Source organism: Salmo salar, chromosome ssa01 (assembly GCF_905237065.1).
Source record: "Salmo salar chromosome ssa01, Ssal_v3.1, whole genome shotgun sequence".
In the NCBI taxonomy this organism is placed as follows: Eukaryota; Metazoa; Chordata; class Actinopteri; order Salmoniformes; family Salmonidae; genus Salmo; species Salmo salar.
The window spans coordinates 144,471,916-144,487,931 of record NC_059442.1 but is presented as its reverse complement, the minus strand read 5'-3'; positions in this window follow the sequence as shown (position 1 = coordinate 144,487,931).

Sequence of the window (16,016 nt, the reverse complement as noted above, 5' to 3'; positions counted from 1 at the left end):
GGAACATTTTGAGCCAATTCGCATTGAATCTATATGTTCTCCCTCTGCCGGCTTCAGTGGACGTTGAAGTGACAGCGGGGGTCACGGTAGCTCCGCTAACGTTAGCCGCCATATCAGCATTAGCCGCCTCAGGTAAACCTTGTGAAGAGGCTTCATTAGTTGAACCTTGCGATTGGCCCTTGCCTAATTACTCTTTCTCCTCGTCTCTTTTTCGCTTAAAATAAAATTGAATGGGATTCATTTTAGCGATGTTCCATAGCCGCAGGCAGAACAGTTGAAACTGGAGCAGCAGCATGGCCAGGTGGACTGGGGACAGCAAGGAGTCATCATGCCAGGTAGTCCTGAGGCATGGTCCTAGGGCTCAGGTCCTCCGAGAGAGAGAAAGAAAGAAAGAAAGAGATAATTAGAGAGAGCATACTTAAATTCACACAGGACACCGGATAAGACAGGAGAAATACTCCAGATATAACAGACTGACCCTAGCCCCCCGACACATAAACTACTGCAGCATAAATACTGGAGGCTGGGACAGGAGGGGTCAGGAGACACTGTGGCCCCATCCGATGATACCCCGGGACAGGGCCAAACAGGCTGGATATAACCCCACCCACTTTGCCAAAGCACAGCCCCCACACCACTAAAGAGATATCTTCAACCACCAACTTACCATCCTGAGACAAGGCCGAGTATAGCCCACAAAGACCTCCGCCACGGCACAACCCAAGGGGGGGGCGCCAACCCAGACAGGAAGACCACGTCAGTGACTCAACCCACTCAAGTGACGCACCTCTCCTAGGGACGGCATGGAAGAGCACCAGTAAGCCAGTGACTGTGATAGGGTTAGAGGCAGAGAATGCCAGTGGAGATATCCCAGTGGATTACTTGTGGATAAAAAAATAATAATAAAGAAGTGTCAATTTGTTAGTCTATATGCCCTTTTAAAAACAATGCAGATATTGAAGTAAACCTATTTTGGGTTAAGACAAGTAACTATAAGTAAGGGCAAACATCGTGATAAGCTTGCAAACTGAGTTTGAATAAAACATCCGATTACCACTTTGCATTTAGAACGGTTGGTTTTATTATAGCTAATAAAAAAATAAAAATTGATGGATTACTAGAAAGAAGAATGTATCTCATTTGCCCCTGCAAGCCGGTCGGCATGCCCATCATCACACTCCCTCATCTGATTGGTCAAGTTGTGGCATTGGTAACTAGTGACGACCCTTACATACAGTGCCTTCAGAAAGTATTCATACCTCTTGACTTATTCCACATTTTGTTGTCACAGCCTGAATTCAAAATGTATTACATTTATTTTTCTCAGCCATCTACACACAATACCACATAATCACGAAGTGAAAACAGGTTTTTAGATTTTGCTGCAAATATATTGAAAATTAAATACAGAAATATTGAATTTACATACGTGTTCACACCCCTGAGTCAATACTTTGTAGAAGCACTTTTGGCAGAGATTTCATCCGTGAGTCTTTTTAGGTAAGTCTCTAAGAGCTTTGTACAATATTTGGCCATTATTCTTAAAAAAAATGTTCAAGCTCTGTCAAATGGGTTGTTGATCATTATTAGAGAGCCATTTTCAAGTCTTGCCATAGATTTTTAAGCTGATGCAAGTCAACTGTATGCCACTCAGGAACATTCAATGACATCTTGGTAAGCAACGTTAGTGTAGATTTGGCCTTGTGTTTTAGGTTATTGTCCTGCTGAAAGGTGAAATCGTCTCCCAGTGTCTGTTGGAAAGCAGACTGGAACAAGGTTTTCCTCTAGGATTTTGCCTGGGCTTATAGCTGTATTCCATTTCTTTTGATCTAAAAAAAACTCTGTAGTCCTTCCTGATGACAAGCATACCCGTAACATGATGCAGCCACCACCATGCTTGAAAATATGAAGAGTAGTGCTCAGTGATGTGTTTTATTTGATTTGCCCCAAACATAACGCTTTGTATTCAGGACAAAAGTAAATTTATATGCCACATTTTTTGCAGTATTACTTAAGTGCCTTGTTGCAAACAGGATGCATGTTTTGGAATATTTGTATTCTTTACATGCTACCTTCTTTTCACTCTGTCATTTAGGTTAGTATTGTGGAGAAACTACAATGTTGTTGATCCATCCTCAGTTTTCTCATATTACAACCTATAAACTATGTAACTGTTTTAAAATCACCATTGGTCTCATGATGAAATCCCTGAAGTTTTCTTCCTCTCCGACAACTGAGTTAGGAAAGATGCCTGTATCTTTGTAGTGACTGGGTGTATTGATACACCATTTAAAGCCATATTGATAACTTCACCATGCTCAAAGGGATATTCAGCGTCTGAAATAGATGCCCTTTGCGAGGCACTGAAAAACCTCCCTTGTGTTTGTGGTTGGACCTGTGCTTGAAATGCACTACTCTACCTTACATATAATTGTATGTGTGGGATACAGAGATGGGGTAGTTATTAAAAAATTGTGTGAATACTTTCTGAGGGCACTGTATTCACCAACCAATACATGCCTCCTGCCCACAGTATGCTTTCTCACAAACTTCTTGAAATTCCTGTCCTCTTTAAAAAGGACAAAAGCCAGGAACACATTGATAATGAAAAGCAGTTGCTGTAAAGCACCTGAGAGTTTAATGACATAAATTGTATAATTGTACACTGCATTAGAATTGCCTTGTCTCGTACCCAGAGCACAGTTTCTCATGGGAGGAAAAGTAGCTGAGTGCAATAGCAGGTGGAGGAAGAAAGGGTCTTGCATGGGCAGGTGCATGTGTGCACACTCAAGGTTCAAAATAATGGTAGGCTAATGGTAATGGTGAAGCCAGATCAGGCCTTTCCTTTGAGGAGAAGGGGAGCTGGTCAATGTCAATCGCCTTTTTGAGTCGTTTGGTCCAATCACAGCGTAACAGCAGTGTGGAAGCCAGTAACCTGCCAGAGGCATCGGGGGGACTGTTAGGCTGCTGTTGGTTAGCCTCTACTTTTGATTTATTTCTCTTTCACAATTAAATGGGCGCTGTAAACATAATGATAAAGACAAACCTAGTCTGTGGCCTCCTCTAACTCCCCTCCTACACCCCTCATGGGCCTGGGTCGGTGCAGCCCACCACAAGTCAGACAGGAAGTAATTACTGGCATAACAGGAAGAGACCACTGCTGCATACGACCCTCAACAGGGATGCACTGACTGCTGTAATCGATACCAACGAATTATGAGTTTGAATTTATTTATTCTTGCTCACAGATGAAAATGAAGAAATGCAGAATTTACAATACTAATAATTGCAAAGCACATTTAAAATACATAACACAATACGTGACATAAATATAATATTGAACAATTGTAAACATTACAGGACATTTTTCATGATGGAAAGAAATTTTAATATTAAAATGTGATTACATTTTTGCTTTTTTTGGGAGAACCATTTAAGAGCTAGAGTTATTATACAGTCTGATAGCAGTGGGTAGAGTGGCGTTTCGCAGGCGTTTCGTATGGGCAGTTATACAGGACAGTTTGTGACTGTTTCTCAGAAGCCTGGTGGTGCAGTTTCCTCTTTTTGGAGGGATCAGGAATAACGAACAGGCAGACATCCTAATATGGCCTTGTCTGTTCAGCGACCGCAGATCGATTTACAAAACACATTACTGGACCTTATCCAGGACAGAACTATTGTTGTTGTGTGCCGGAGGGTTGGGTGGAAGGTGAACCTCTTGGCTATTTATCTCCAGAGTTCACTCCAGGTCAATTAGTAAGACAGAGTTGATGGTTCAAAACAATCAAGCCAAATCCCAAATTCAGTAATGCTGAATCAGCCAGAGCACACATAGCGTGACTTCAAGGAGGGTGTCTAATATATGTTGGATGTGTCAAATCCCAGCGTGATGAAACAAATGTACACAAACCTAACAGGAGGAGCCCATGGACATGGGAGTATTGTACTGGCCTTAACAGAATTTGAGTGATTGGGTTGCTGTGGCTAGAACAGCCTGATGATGCATCATCGGGGCTGCACTATCGATTTCCTCAAACTCAGAAAGTGAATGTTATTGCTTTGGGCGTTTGGATGTTGAGTTTCTACACTTAAAACCCTGTTCTGTGTTCGACCGCGCTGGCTGGTAGTGAGGAGTCATGCGTCAGTGGTCATTTTTCACTCGCTATCTGAGAACAGTGAACGGTGTGAGTGGAGCAGCGGAGGTGTGTGAGGAGATTGTAGTTGATGGCAGTCAAGCGCAGCATGCCAATAAATGAATCTGTCCCGAAGAAAAGGGCATTCGTCAGAGCCGTGCTAAAACTGTGAATGCAGAGCCGCCGCCCTCCACCCAGTTTAAAGGCCAACGAAAAAAAAACGAAAAGAAAAGGTTATTAACCAGCAGAGAGAGAGAGAGAGAGAGAGAGAGCGAGAGAAAGAGAACGGACACGTTGGGGTGTGATTAAAACTCACCTCTCCAAGTCCAACCTGTCTCTTTGGACTAGGCAGCAGTACAAACTGCCCTGAGCTGCTCAGACTGCTGTCAATTACAAGAAATGTCAGACCAAGTCCAAATCTATATGACATTACGTCTGTCACCATCTGTACCTGTAACTATGTGACATTGCATTTGTCCCCACTATATGGCATTACATCTGTAACCATTAATATAAAATAACAAACAATTTTGACAATGACAACCGAGACTATCAATGGTACTGTAATAGAGGATGTAATGATCAATTATAGTAATAGGAAGAGGTTTAATGTCATGAGTGAATGTTGATGCATAAAATATAGGCCAATGTGAATTAATTCAAATCATAGACTTACAGGAAACATTTTATTGGTATTCAAAGGTCATAGTTTTATATAGCGTGTGGGTAATCTTGGATGCTGATTGCTTAATACTATAGGTACTCATAGAGTTTTAAACATACTGTAGAGACCCACCCTCTACACACACCCAGTTCACTTGCAGTCACTCATCTTTTGAATAACTTAGGTTCTCAGCCCTTTACATTGCTCTCAAATAGTTCTGTAGAGACAGGAACAAACAGTTGAGAAGTGTTTATTGTGCATTTACATAAAACATCCTCATGGGGGGGGGGGCTTTGTCTTATGAAACATTCTCATTTCATTAAAACCTCACCACCCCATACATGCATACTTCCTCAACCTAAACTGTTTCCTGGGTGAGAGGGCACCATGCACCTCATTTTTCATAGCATGTTTCACTGATCTTACAAACTTTCTCGGATCAGAAAAAAAGCCTCAATATTAACTTTTTTCCCCTTGGTCTCATTCAGGAACCTTGTCAGTTCCCTCAACGTGTACTTTGACCCTCTGCTTGACTGGCTGTCAGCTCCGGACCCATTGAAGATGAGTCTGAAAAAAGGCCTCCTCATCATCCTCTTCCTCAGACTCACTTTCCTCCTCATCTCCCATCCTGACCACCTGCCCTTCCTCTCTGGTCAGGGCCTCCCCCCCAGCACCAGGCAAAGGTTCCTTGGTGCCTTTGACTACACCAGCCTCCCCTCCCACCTCCTTTCTTCTCCCCCTTTTTCCTTTTCCGCTTGACACCCCCCCCCAGTGTCTTACACTTCCCCCACTATACTCCTCATCCACTAGCATAACCTGACTAGGCCCAGCTTCATCTACACCACCATCCGTAGCATGAATAGGCCCAGCCTCAGCTTCCCCACCATCTAAGCCTGACTAGACCCAGCCTCAGCTACACCACCATCCATAGCATGACTAGGCCCAGCCTCAGCTACCCCACCATCTCTGGAATTACTAGGCCCAGCCTCTGCTGTCTGTGTCTCATTGCCCCTGCACGCTGACCTCGATTTCCACCACTGGCGCTTGTACTCTCACTTTGTCTACGGCCTTTATGTGGGCACGCAAAGCTCTTATGCCCCAAATCCCCACACTTAAAACACTGTAGACTATCTGTGCTGGCAAACCCTTCGTAGAGCCCCTCCCTTTGCCTCACTTTAAAATACACATTTAGCTGATGCTCATTGTTATTCAGAAACATGAACACTTGCCTCCGGAACTAAACAACGTGCTTACGGCATCTGTCTGAAAACCTGACGACAGTACACGAAAACCTCTAACAAACTTACCAAAACGACTCAGCTCTTTCCTGATTTGAAAATCCAAATATGCTCTTTTCATGAACACAACCACAGCTTTGTTCATTCTGGAAGCAGAATGTATAAATTCAGCTCCTACCTGTTCACCGACTGCGAGCAGAACCTCCTCCACTTTAACTCCATTCTCATGAACACACCTGAATCCATGCCGTATCGACAGCGTCTCCTCCGCGCTAGGCTGAGAAGCCATCGCGCACACCACACCTTCCAAAACCCAGGAAACTAACTCTGTTCTCTTCCACCCTAACTGGGTGCCCTCCACACCAAACACTCAAACTCCAAAAACCTCCGGAGGAGACGGAGGAGAATTATTCGGCATGGAGAAACATGGTCCCAGTCTGAGAGTTCTATACTTTAATTCCTTTCTGGACGCTTTTGTCCCAGATTCTGGGAGTCAGAGGAAGATGAGATAAAAAGTGAGATAAAAGTGATATTTGTTTGTTTCCTTCACCTGTGTATGTCACGACTTCCGAAGTCGGCTCCTCTCATTGTTCGGGCGGCGTTCGGCGGTCAACGTCACCGGCTTTCTAGCCATCGCCGCTCCATTTTTCATGTATCCATTTGTTTTGTCTTGTTCCCTGCACACATGGTTTTCATTCCCCAATCACACTACATGTATTTATTCCTCTGTTTCCCCCTCATGTCTTTGTGGAAGATTGTTTGTGTGTTACGTGTTTTTGAACGCACCAGGCTTGTGTGCGTTTTTCCCGTGTTATTTTCATGAAGCCTGTTTTGTATACATTTGATGTGTTGTGACTGTTTTGCGCGTTATACACTTAGCCTTGTTGGCTGGAGGTTTTATGGACGCAGCTGCGTCCGTCTGTATATCCCTCTTGCCGAAATAAAGTGCGTGCCTGTTCACAATTCTCTGCTCTCCTGCACCTGACTTCAGCACAAGTACGCACACGCCTGACAGTGTAGCATGAAAAGGTTGAAGGTGATTGAACAGTCATCCAGCGTATAGGCATCTGCACGACAATTTAATGTAATGTGATACGATATATACTGAACCCTCATTGATAAGGGAGGACAGGAAGTGAATAGAAGTCTCTGTTGGAGTATTGATAGAAATCCACTGCTCAATAGAGCCAAAAAGGCTGCTGGAAACATATATTGGATCACAATCTGTTGGGTAATGCTGAATTCAAACTGCCAAGTGAGATTCTGATGCTGATACCAGATCCTATTGACATTTCAAAAGCTTATTATTTTCTCACACAACCAAATGTATCATCTGCTGTCAGAATGCTCCATGACTAGCAGTGTATTCTAGTAGGACAACATATTCATATCAAAAGAGCTAATTATCAATGGTGCCCACGATGCATTTATGAAATTGTATGCTATTTACCCAGTACGGGAATCAAAATGGCGCTTAAATAAACTGCAGTAATTGGTGTAATTAGTTGATCTTTTACTTCTCATACAAGCGCAGACACACACACGCAGACACACACACAGGCACACACAGCAACTTCATTAGCAATGTGTTTGAAAGAAAATGCAAATTAAAAACACAACTCAAGGCATCCTCCCGTGGGTGCTGAGCAGGTGTCTTAAAGCTACTAGTGCTTGGCGATTGTACTTTACTGTTCCCATTGCCTGGCAACGCGTTGGTCCCTGAGTAGCAGAGAGAATGGATGGGGATTTGTAATAAATCTCTGTGTACTTACGAGGTGTTAGTTAAAGATGCCACAAGCCACAGAAACCAAATTAGTACCCAACCTGTGAGTGTCTCTGCTGTTGCTCGAAGGGCAAAAAACAGCCCTGCCGGATTAATTCCGGATAAACTCTCCGGATAATCATGCAGTATCTGAGTGATGTGTCATGAGTCCTGAAATAATAAACAGGCCCCTCCTGGGACGAGCCCATCTTAATTGGAAAAGGATACCAGAAGGTGAATCATGCATGTAACTTCTAATCACCTGCTGTCTTCATCAACCGCTCTTTTACAGTGGAGGAATGAAATGCGTGTCTGTTTTAAAATGTGTTAAGTCTTTCTGTGCTGGTTTACCTTGAACCAATATTGTCCAGACTGGATTATTGAGGAGAGATAAATAGCGAGAAAGAGTGAGTCTCCAGTGTTTTTTCCCCTCTTTCTCTTATAATTCTAATATTTCATTTATGTGCAGAGACACAAACATCATGAAATATTCAGATATCTCCTTATTTCTTCACAAGCAGCGCTAAACAGTATGTATTCGTAAATGCATTTGTAGGTCTCCAGAGCCATATAGATGAAGACCCTGCTGACCACAGGGTTTAACCTCAATTTGTCATGACAAGTAATAAAATGATTCCTCCCACTGGGCACAGATGTCAGTTCAACATATAGTTTTGTTTTATATTTGATTGAGTTGTCAACTAACAGGAATTCAAAGTGAAATCAACAAAAATTCTAACTGACATAAATGTAGGTTTAAAAGATGGGTTAAAGGACACAAATTACCTAAAATGTTCGTAAGGAGGACTTTTTGCAAATCCAAACAGTTTTTCACATCATCAGATTGAATATCTTTGAAATCAGCTGGAATCACTTTTCCATATAACTTTGACACCTTCTGGAAACAAAACATGCTCTACAGGAATGAGGGAGTCCATCTAAATCACCTTGGCTCTTGGACTCTGTCCATGCATTTCAAGGCTGCGTTGAGACAATGATTTATGATGATCCAAAACCCAGCTCAGATAATCCCTACCATTGTGTCGAGTTGTCGTAGTGCTGCTGCAAATTAACATTATCCCAGGGGTGTTGGCAGACACAATGTAAGTAACTTAATTTTTGTCCCTCTAACTGCCCTGAATGCCTCTGTTGACCCTACAGCTATTGTATGCAGTAATCACGTGCCTATGAACCATAGTTATACTATTAGCACTGAGGCGGTATGCCCTAGTAGGAGGTCCACTGTGTGCAGATCAACCTGCACTATCAGCTCAAACATAAATAACATTGTTATGTCTACTTCTGATAAGCTTCCCAGTAAAACAATAAAAACTATCAAGCGTCCCAGAAAAGTGGTTAAAATAGCCCACATTAACCTCTCTAGGACCGGCGGGACGAATTCGTCCCACCTACGTAACAGCCAGTTGAATCCTGTGGCGCGATTTTCAAATACCTTAGAAATGCTATTACTTAAATTTCTCAAACATATGACTATTTTACAGCTATTTAAAGACAAGACTCTCGTTAATCTAACCACACTGTCCAATTTCAAAAAGGATTTACAACGAAAGCAAAACATTAGATTATGTCAGCAGAGTACCAAGCCAGAAATAATCAGACACCCATTTTTCAAGCTAGCATATAATGTCACAAAAACCCAGAAGACAGCTAAATGCAGCACTAACCTTTGATGATCTTCATCAGATGACAACCCTAGGACATTATGTTATACAATACATGCATGTTTTGTTCAATCAAGTTCATATTTATATCAAAAACCAGCTTTTTACATTAGCATGTGACGTTCAGAACTAGCATACCCCCCGCAAACTTCCGGGGAATTTACTAACAATTTACTAAATTACTCACGATAAACGTTCACAAAAAGCATAACAATTATTTTAAGAATTATAGATACAAAACTCCTCTATGCACTCGATATGTCCGATTTTAAAATAGCTTTTGGTGAAAGCACATTTTGCAATATTCTAAGTACATAGCCCAGCCATCACGGGCTAGCTATTTAGACACCCGGCAAGTTTAGCCTTCACCAAAATCAGATTTACTATTACAAAAGTGTAATTACCTTTTGTTGTCTTCGTCAGAATGCACTCCCAGGACTGCTACTTCAATAACAAATGTTGGTTTGGTCCAAAATAATCCATCGTTATATCCGAATAGCGGCGTTTTGTTCGTGCGTTCCAGAAACTATCCGAAATGGTAAATCAGGGTCGTGCGCATGGCGCATTTCGTGACAAAAAAATTCTAAATATTCCATTACCGTACTTCGAAGCATGTCAACCGCTGTTTAAAATCAATTTTTATGCAATTTATCTCGTAAAAAGCGATAATATTCCGACCGGGAATCTCCTTTTCGGCAAACAGAGGAAAAAACACAAAGACGGGGGCGGCCAGTGCACGCGCCTAAGCCCACAGTCCTTTGATCGGCCACTTGAGAAAGGCGATAATGTGTTCCAGCCTGGGGCTGGAATGACGACATTCAGGTTTTCCCGGGCTCTGAGAGCCTATGGAAGACGTAGGAAGTGTCACGTTAGAGCAGAGATCCTTTGTAATAGATAGAGATGGCAAAGAAGTTCAAGAAATGGTCAGACAGGGTACTTCCTGTACAGAATCTTCTCACGTTTTGGCCTGCCAAATGAGTTCTGTTATACTCACAGACACCATTCAAACAGTTTTAGGAACTTTGGAGTGTTTTCTATCCAAAGCTAATAATTATATGCATATTCTAGTTTCTGGGCAGGACTAATAATCAGATTAAATCAGGTATGTTTTTTATCCAGCTGTGAAAATACTGCCCCCTAGCCATAACAGGTTAAAAGAATTTGAGCAGAAAGGCAAACTCAGCTCAATCATTCATTGAATTAGATGGCTCATTCATCACAAAAGCCACTGATATTGCCAACTACTTAATGTCACGTTCTGACCAGTATGAGGGTTATTTTGTTAGTGTAGGCTGGTCAGGACGTGGCAGAGGGTATTTGGTTTATGTGGTTCGGGGTGTGTGTATTATGTAGAGGGTAGTGGATTTATGTATTCCAGGTTTTTTTGGTCACTGCTATGTTCTTTCTAGTTAGTCTGTTTTCTATGTTTAGTTAATTGGGGTGTGGACTCTCAATTGAAGGCAGGTGTTGTCTAGTTGCCTTTGATTGAGAGTCCTATATATTAGGGTGTGTTTGTATTTGTGGGAGGTTGTCACTTGAATTGCTGTCGTTCGCCTTCAAGTCTGTATTCGTCGTCTATCGTTTTGTTTTGTTTGTATACGTGTTTTTATTAAAAAGTTAATTATGAGCACTCAACCCGCTGCGCCCTGGTCCATTCCTGACGACCGTCGTTACAGAACCTCCCACCAAATCCGGACCACGCAGCGGAGGAAGGATCAACAGGTGGACTTAGTGGAACAAAAGGGAATTTGAGTTGGACCAACGGGAGAAATGGACATGGGAACAGATTATGGCCGGAGAGGGCCCATGGAAGAAATTGAGCGAAGACCGGGAACGGCTACAGGGGAACACGACTGGCTATTAAACCGGAGAGGCAGCCCCAATAAAAAAAATTGGGGGGGCACACGGGTAGTTTGGCAGGGCCAGGATTGAGCCGCAAGCCAAATCCCCGTGCTTATTGGGGGGCAGCCTAGTATTAGTCAGGTCCCGTGTGTTGGAGTGAGGTGCACGGTGTTGAGGCCTAGTATTCACAGGCCGGTGTGCGCAGTACCTGCGCCCGCATTTGTCAGGGGGAAAGCGGGCATCCAGCCAGGAAGGGTGGAGCCAGTACTGCGCTCGAGACCGCCAGTGCGCCTTCACGGTCCAATATATACTGTTCCCGCTCCACGCAATCGCCCTAAGGTGTGTGTTTCCAGGCTGGCATATCCAGTACCAGCACCACGCACCAGGCTTCCAGTGCGTCAGCCCAGTCCAGTACGTCCTGTTCCCGCTCCACGCACTAGCCCTAAGGTGTGTGTTTCCAGGCTGGCATATCCAGTACCAGCACCACGCACCAGGCTTCCAGTGCGTCAGCCCAGTCCAGTACGTCCTGTTCCCGCTCCATGCGCTAGCCCTAAGGTGTGTGTTTCCAGTCTGGCATATCCAGTACCAGCACCACGCATCAGGCTTCCAGTGCGTCAGCCCAGTCCAGTACGTCCTGTTCCCGCTCCACTCACTAGCCCTAAGGTGCGTGTCTCCAGTATGGTACCTCCGTTACCAGCACCACGCACCAGGCTTCAGTGCGTCAGCCCAGTCCAGCACGTCCTGTCCATGTTCCTCGTACTAGCCATGTGGTGCGTGTCCTTAGTCTGGCACGTCCTAAGCCAGCCCCACGCACCAGGACTTCCGGCAACAGTGCCTCGTCCAGAACTTCCGGCAACAGTGCCTCGTCCAGAACTTCCGGCAACAGTGCCTCGTCCAGAGCTTCCGGCGACAGGGCCCCGGAGAGAGACGGCCCACTGTTCGGAACCAGGTGAGACGGCTCACTGTTCAGAGCCGAGTGAGTCTGGCTACAGTCCAGAACCAAGTGAGTCTGTCTACAGTCCAGAGCTCCTAGAGTCTTCCTACAGTCCAGAGCTCCTAGAGTCGTCCTACAGTCCAGAGCTCCTAGAGTCGTCCTACAGTCCAGAGCTCCTAGAGTCGTCCTACAGTCCAGAGCTCCTAGAGTCGTCCTACAGTCCAGAGCTCCTAGAGTCGTCCTACAGTCCAGAGCTCCTAGAGTCACCCTACAGTCCAGAGCTCCTAGAGTCACCCTACAGTCCGGGGTCGACAGAGAGGGACATCACTGTAGAGACAGTTTATGAGGGGAGTGAGCCAGGGGTGGAGTGGGGTCTGCGTCCGGCTCCTGAGCCACCTCCTGAGGGGGGAGTATTGGGGTTAGGGGGGGTGTTGCAGGAACACCGTCGGTGACGGTGGCCACCCTCCCTTCCCTCCCATGTACTTTTGGGGATTTATTAGTGTTTTGGGGGTTATTTGTTGTTTTGTTTTTTTTGTGTGTGAGGTGCATCCGGGGTCTGCACCTTTGGGCACCTTTGGGGGGGGGGTAATGTCACGTTCTGACCAGTATGAGGGTTATTTTGTTAGTGTAGGCTGGTCAGGACGTGGCAGAGGGTATTTGGTTTATGTGGTTCGGGGTGTGTGTATTATGTAGTGGATTTATGTATTCCTGGGTGTTTTGGTCACTGCTCTGTTAGTCTATGTTCTTTCTAGTTAGTCTGTTTTCTATGTTTAGTTAATTGGGGTGTGGACTCTCAATTGAAGGCAGGTGTTGTCTAGTTGCCTTTGATTGAGAGTCCTATATATTAGGGTGTGTTTGTGTTTGTATTTGTGGGAGGTTGTCACTTGAATTGCTGTCGTTCGCCTTCAAGTCTGTATTCGTCGTCCATCGTTTTGTTTTGTTTGTATAAGTGTTTTCATTAAAAAGTTAATTATGAGCACTCAACCCGCTGCGCCTTGGTCCATTCCTGACGACCGTCGTTACACTTAAACTTTTTTCATTGGCAAGATTAGCAAATATATGCATGACGTGTCGTGACTTTAACATCAATAGGAAGACTATTATTATTCTAATTAACTAACTAAACTCAGCAAAAAAAGAAACGTCCCTTTTTCAGGAGCCTGTCTTTCAAAGATAACTCGTAAAAATCCAAATTACTTCACAGATCTTCATTGTTAAGTGTTTAAACACTGTTTCTCATGCTTGTTCAATGAACCATAAACAATTAACCCCTGTGCGGCCTGACATCCAGCAAAAAATCATATCTCCATTAGCATAACAAAATGTAATAAAAAAAAAAAAATCTTTTTTTTTTTCAAATTATATCGTTTTATAGATACACCTCTCCTGAATCGAACCACGTTGTCCGATTTCAAAAAGGCTTTACAGCAAAAGCAAAACATTAGATTATGTTAGAGGAGTATATCGTAAAAGTAGCCACATAGCCATTTTCCGACCAACCACATGCATCACAAATAACCAAAAAACAGCTAAATGCAGCACTAACCATTAACAATCTTCATCAGATGACACACCTAGGACATCATGTTACACAATACATGCATTCTTTTGTTCGATAAAGTTCATATTTATATATAAAAACAGCATTTTACATCGGTGCTAAACGTTGACTAACTATTTTCCCTCAAATGCATCCGATGAAACAGAGCTACAATTTACTAAATTACTATTCAAAAACAATTTTAAGATTTATAGATGAATATCTCTTGAAAGCACCTGTAATGCCAGATTTAAAATTAACTTTACTGGGTAATCATACTTTGCGATGATAGGGGATGCGATAATCTGAAAAATAGGCTAACGTTACAGGTCAGCGCCATCTTGGAACAATCGCATATCACATCTAGTCTTGTATACTATTGTCAATAATCCCTTACCTTTGGTTGTCTTCATCAGAAAGCACTTCCAGGAATCCCAGGTCCACAACAAATGTATTTTTGTTCGAAAAAATTACTCCTTTATGTTCCAAGAGCTTGTTCTTGTTAGCGCGTCTGAAGGCTGATCCAAATGCTCCGTCGGCCGCCGGACAGCCATTTAGAGAAAATGCATTTTTTTCCTATTTAAGTTCGTTCAAATATGTCAAACGTTGTATAACATAAATCTTCAGGGCGTTTTTCAACAAGAGAGCCAATAAGATTAGAGGGGGACGATTGCATTGTGTTTCAAAACGTTTCGAAAGGGGAGGGTAACCAGGGGCGCCGGAGTCATAATGGTGATGGCCCTCTCCGTGTGACCACGTTCCACAGCGTCTCATTCATTCAGTTTTAACAGTAAGAGACTCAAACCACTTTGTAAAGACTGGGGACATCTAGTGGAAGCAATAGGAAGTGCTCAATGAACCATAGCTCACGGTGTGATTAATAGGCAACGTGATGAAGTTGAGTTCGCAATTCAGAATTCCACTTCCTGTTTCGATCTGTCTCGGGGTTTTGACTGCCATATGAGTTCTGTTATACTCACAGACACCATTCAAACAGTTTTAGAAACGTTGGGGTGTTTTCTATCCACAAGTATTAATGCTATGCATATCCTAGCTTCTGAGTTTGAGTAGTTGGCCGTTTAAAATGGGCACACATTTTTTTCAAAATGCGCTGTGGCGTCCCCTATCCTAGGCGACCGTCAAGAGGTTAACCTGTTAGGGCTAGGGGGCAGCATTTGCACGTCTGGATAAAAAAATGTACCCGATTTAATCTGCTTACTAATCCTACCCAGTAACTAGAATATGCATATACTTATTATATATGGATAGAAAACACTCTAAAGTTTCTAAAACTGTTTGAATGGTGTCTGTGAGTATAACAGAACTCATTTGGCAGGCAAAACCCTGAGACATTTTCTGACAGGAAGTGGATACCTGATGTGTTGTATTGACTTTAAACCTATCCCATTGAAAAACACAGGGGCTTAGGAATATTTTGGCACTTCCTATTGCTTCCACTAGATGTCACCAGCCTTTACAAAGTGTTTTGAGTCTTCTGGAGGGAGATCTGACCGAACAAGAGCCATGGAACGATGATGTCCCATTAGACACCTGGCGCGCGAGTTCATGTTGGGTACCCTCGTTCCAATACGTTATAAAAGAGTATGCATTCGTCCACCTTGAATATTATTCATGTTCTGGTTAAAAAGGCCCTAATGATTTATGCTATACAACGTTTGACATGTTTGAACGAACGGAAATATATTTTTCCCCTCGTTCATGACGAGAAGTCCGGCTGGCTTAGATCATGTGCTAACAAGACGGAGATTTTTGGACATAAATGATGAGCTTTTTTGAACAAAACTACATTCGTTATGGACCTGTGATACCTGGAAGTGACATCTGATGAAGAGAATCAAAGGTAATGGATTATTTACATAGTATTTTCGATTTTAGATCTCCCCAACATGACGTCTAGTCTGTATCGCAACGCGTATTTTTCTGGGCGCAGTGCTCAGATTATTGCAAAGTGTGATTTCCCAGTAAGGTTATTTTTAAATCTGGCAAGTTGATTGCGTTCAAGAGATGTAAATCTATAATTCTTTAAATGACAATATAATATTTTACCAATGTTTTCTAATTTTAATTATTTAATTTGTGACGCTGACTTGACTGCCGGTTATTGGAGGGAAACGATTTCCTCAACATCAATGCCATAGTAAAACGCTGTTTTTGGATATAAATATGAACTTGATAGAACTAAAAATGCATGCATTGTCTA